Source organism: Microtus ochrogaster, linkage group LG1 (genome assembly GCF_000317375.1).
Source record: "Microtus ochrogaster isolate Prairie Vole_2 linkage group LG1, MicOch1.0, whole genome shotgun sequence".
Classification (NCBI taxonomy): domain Eukaryota; kingdom Metazoa; phylum Chordata; class Mammalia; order Rodentia; family Cricetidae; genus Microtus; species Microtus ochrogaster.
The window spans coordinates 50775903-50780189 of NC_022027.1; the positions used below are offsets into that span (position 1 = coordinate 50775903).

A 4287-nucleotide genomic window follows, 5' to 3' on the forward strand; every position below is an offset into this window, starting at 1 on the left:
GGAAGGCTGCCGCTTATCGAAGCCCCACGTGGGCGTCAGCGGCATCCTGGAAGGTGGCCTGACTGACTGCTGGAACTGCGCAGAATCCCTTTCCAAGGGACGCTTCCCTCTGGCTAAAAGCCTTTTCCTTCTCCCAGCATGAGATTCCTGGGGGAAAGTCCGTCTTGGAGGTCTGTGGTTTTAATTGACTGATAAGAAGTCTGAGAGACACGAGTGTCTCTTTAGAATATCTTCGTTTCTGCCAGACCTGTCTCAAAGCACTCGGAAGGCTTGTGGGCCATGCAGATTCCTGGCTAGGGTCTGGGAGTTTTGTAATTAGCATCTTCGTGGCTGCGGCCCCTGTGCCACAGGGCATGTGGCTGCTTTGATGACAATTATAAAAAAGGTGTTTCTTTCCCCAGGCGGACACAGCCCCTGCCAGCTCCTCTCCCCCACCCACGTTTGAAGAGCTGGTGCAGAATCAGCTCACGGGACCCTTGACTGGGGTGGAGATCCTTGTGCACCTGGTGCCCTCTGACTTTTGGTTTGTCCACTTCCCTCTGTTACTCATAATCACCCCCCCCCCAACACTTACAAGCCATGTACTGACCACCCGCCTGTGTGAAAAGTCTTGTGGATTAAGGAGAAGCCTGCAATTCCTTGTCTATCGGGACAACCCCGCTCGGTGCTCTGCTCTGCGGTCCACGGCTCTGAATGCACAAGGGGACAGAGTGATAAAGCTCCGGAAAAAAACGAAGAAAAAATGGAGATGAGGAGGTTGAAACGGGAATCTGTGGGGCCAAGCTCTGAAAAGTAAGTGAACAACACTTCCTTCAGAGGTCTCTTTGTAAGGAGTGGTCGCTGCCAGGAAATCTTGTGGTGTTTGGCTCACATGCAACATCTTAAATTAATCTATTAGTCTTGGATTCATTCTGCACCTATATTTCTGCCTTAGAGCACCCCACTCTTTAGAAGGACAGTACACTGGCTTAATAAAATTATGCTATATAGCACTGATTATATTAATAAATCTTGTTAATATTGATTAACCCAGGTTCTAAACACAGACTTAGATTTTCTTCTTCTACTGTATATTGGTATTATAATTCCTTTTTTTTTCTGTTTTGACTGAAACAATCCCATCACACAATGACCTCTCCTCTCATGAGTTATCAAATGTGAGACGCGAAAGGTGGCTTTTCTCGTTTTGCACATCAGCGAGTACCGGACTTAAACTTCTATAGTAGTTAGATTTTTGTGTTCACGAGAATGCCTAAGGATTCTCAAACTTCATCAGCTAAACCTACAAATATCCCATCTCCTTCTGCCAGGTAGTTTAAACGGATAAACATCTTTCATTCACAAAGAAACTAAACCAGCTCCGGTGAATAAAGAGAGGAAGGATCAAGTCTCAAATCAGTAAATAAAGCTCATAAAATGCATTCCCTCTGGACGCAGAGCTCCCAGAGGTTTCCAGCTGAGTTGTTTCCGAGCAGGATGCTTAGCAAAGTCACTGAGTTTTGCTAAATTCACTAAATTTAAAGCAATTAGGTAAGAAAAGAAAATCTAATCTTTCACCAGAATCTCAAGCTATGGTAGGAATAAAAGAAAGCAATGAAATCACTTGTAAAGGAAACTTCCTCATCTCTAAATATGTTCACAATACCAGAGTACTCACGGTCTAGAGGGCTGGGAGCAGGAAGTGTCTTGCAGGCTGGAGTAGAATCTTACTAGAAGTGAGCTCTGGGGGGCGAGGCGATCAGTTTTCAGGAGCAGCCTGTAGTCCAAAGAGCAGAGTCCTGTGTCCTGATTGGCTGTGGTAATCCAGGCAAAGTCGCCAAAAGCTATCTCTTACCAAATAGGGCCTGTTCTTGTCCTTACAATGGACTAACTACAACGTACACCTTTATGGGGGAGGAACAGATGTGAATCATTCAGCAGTTGATCGGTATTACCTGCTGGCAAAACTTACTGATTCTCACACCTTAATTTCCTCTTCTAATATAATAAATAGGGAAGCATTAGGCAACCTGGAATTACAGACCCGATCACACTGCTCTTTATTTTGCTTGTTTCTTGAGACTACTGTACATAGTCTCGACTGCCTTGGAACGCACACTGTAGGATGGTCTGGAACTCAGAGATCTGTCTGCCTCCGTCTCGTGAGCACTGGGATTAAAGATGTGCTCCACCATGCCGGGCTTCTGATCTGACATTTCTCTTTGTCTTTTTCTTCCGTCTTCTTCCCTCCCTCCCTCTTCCTCCCCGAAGTGCTGGGGGCTAAACCCATAACCACCACATGCTAGGTGAGGGCTCTCCTGATCACCCACACACTTAGCCCTCTGCCGCTTTGTTTCCCGTAACTGACTGAGCACTTGCTATGTGTTATTTTTTTTTTTATTATTTTAAAATGTGTGGTTGTTGTTACTATTCCCCGCCACCCTCTCTCTGTGGTGTGTAGCTCCCCACGTATGCAGGCACCACAGCCCACACGTGGAGGTCAGAAGACAGCTTTCAGAAGTCTGTTCTCTCCTTCCATCTGCTGAAAAAGCCTTGTCTCTTGGTCCAGATGTTCTGCATAGCTGTGAGCTTTCAAGCAATTCCCCTGTCTCTTATCTCTCGGAGGAACTCTGGGATTACAGCTATGAGCCACTGTTCAGGTGTGTGTGCATGCGTGTGTATTCCAGAATCAAAATAAGATTGTCAGGTTTTTTTTTCCCCTTCAACTTTTTAAAAACATTTTAAATTTATTTTTTTTGTGTGTGTGTGTTTTGTGTGTGTGTGCACACACACCATGTACATGTGCGCCTGGTGCCCACAGAGGCCAAAAGAGGATGTTGGACCCCCTGGAACTGAAGTTACAGATGGCTATGAACCGCTAGGTGGGTGCTGGGAATCAAACCTAGGTCCTCTGACAGAGCATCCAGTGCTAGTAACTGCTGGACCATCTCTCTAGCTCAATCCTTAGGTTTAACTGCAAATGCCTTTAATTGCTGGGTTATCTCACTGGACCTGCAGGCATGGTTCTTAATGCTTTTGGTGGCATATTGTGAGAGCCAAAGCTATGCTTTATGTTTTAATTCCTGTACCTAAGAGATCCACGAAATTAAAATGCCTCTAACCTGTAAGCCCCTTGCCCAAGGACAGATGTTTCCTGAAATGCTGGAGGCTATTGTTTATGGGAGATAATAAGCCACATGATCTTCACTATTCTCAACAAGCTTGTTTGATTTATTATGCCTCATCTTCACAGGTGGGGTTGATCACATGTAGGTTGGACATATGGGCAGGAAATACGTCAAGAAGGACAGTTGCCCCTGATTGGATGTAGATGGGAGGTACAAAGGCAGAAGTATGCTGGTGTATATGCATGCCCCATTAGACCTGGTGGGTGATACCATGGCCTTGTGGGGTTGCCTTTTTATTATGATTATTATTATTTTATTGATTATTTGGGAATCTCACATTATGCACCCCAATCAGGCTCACCTCCCAGTCTTCCCATGTACACCCTTTTCACCAGTGACTGCCCCCTGCCAAAAAACCCCAAAAACCATCAAAATAAAACAACAGCTGGGCGGTGGTGGCGCACGCCTTTAATCCCAGCACTCGGGAGGCAGAGACAGGTGGATCTCTGTGAGTTCGAGACCAGCCTGGTCTACAGAGCTAGTTCCAGGACAGGCTCCAAAGCCACAGAGAAACCCTGTCTCAAAAAACCAAAAAAAAAAAAAAAAAAAAAAAAAAAAAAAAAAAAAAAAAACAACAACAACAACAAAAACCAAGTCCATTCTGTGAGTTCCATATATTCGCCGGAGCATGGTCAGATTCCTAGTGGGCAGTCAGTCCCCAAAGGAGAAGGAGCCCTTCTCACCTGCAGCTGTTCCAGAAGCCACCTGTTGAGGAGAACCTTGCAGTGACCGCAGCAGGATGGGGCTAGCTCTCCTATGCCCACACTGTGGGGCTGGTGAAGGGCAGGGCCAGCTCTTCTGTGAGGCATGGGACCCTCATCCATGGACATTAACATGGCCTCAGGTAGCAGCCCATATGGGATTGCCTATTTTTGTTTGTTTGCTTGCTTTGTTTTATTTTGTTATTCTAGACAGGGTTTCTCTGTGTTGTTTTGGAGCCTGTCCTGGAACACTCTCTGTAGACCAGGTTGGCCTCGAACTCATAGAGATCTGCCTGTCTCTGCCTCTTGAGTGCTGGGGTTAAAGGTGTGTGGCACCACTTCCTGGCTTCCTCCTCCTCCTCCTCTTTCTTCTTGTTCTTGTTCTTCTTGTTCTTCTTCTTGTTCTTCTTCTTGTTCTT

General features: G+C 45.8%; 1 protein-coding gene across 1 annotated transcript in view; it reads right to left on the reverse strand.

Moving 5' to 3' along the window:
- Plac8 (placenta specific 8) overlaps nucleotides 1-1717 on the reverse strand; it is a 22689-nt gene extending 20972 nt beyond the window's left edge. The window contains exon 1 of the mRNA XM_005359559.2: nucleotides 1658-1717. The gene's annotated coding sequence lies outside the window, so the exon portion shown is untranslated. The remainder of the gene's footprint in view (nucleotides 1-1657) is intronic.
- Between the last annotated feature and the right edge of the window lie 2570 nt (nucleotides 1718-4287).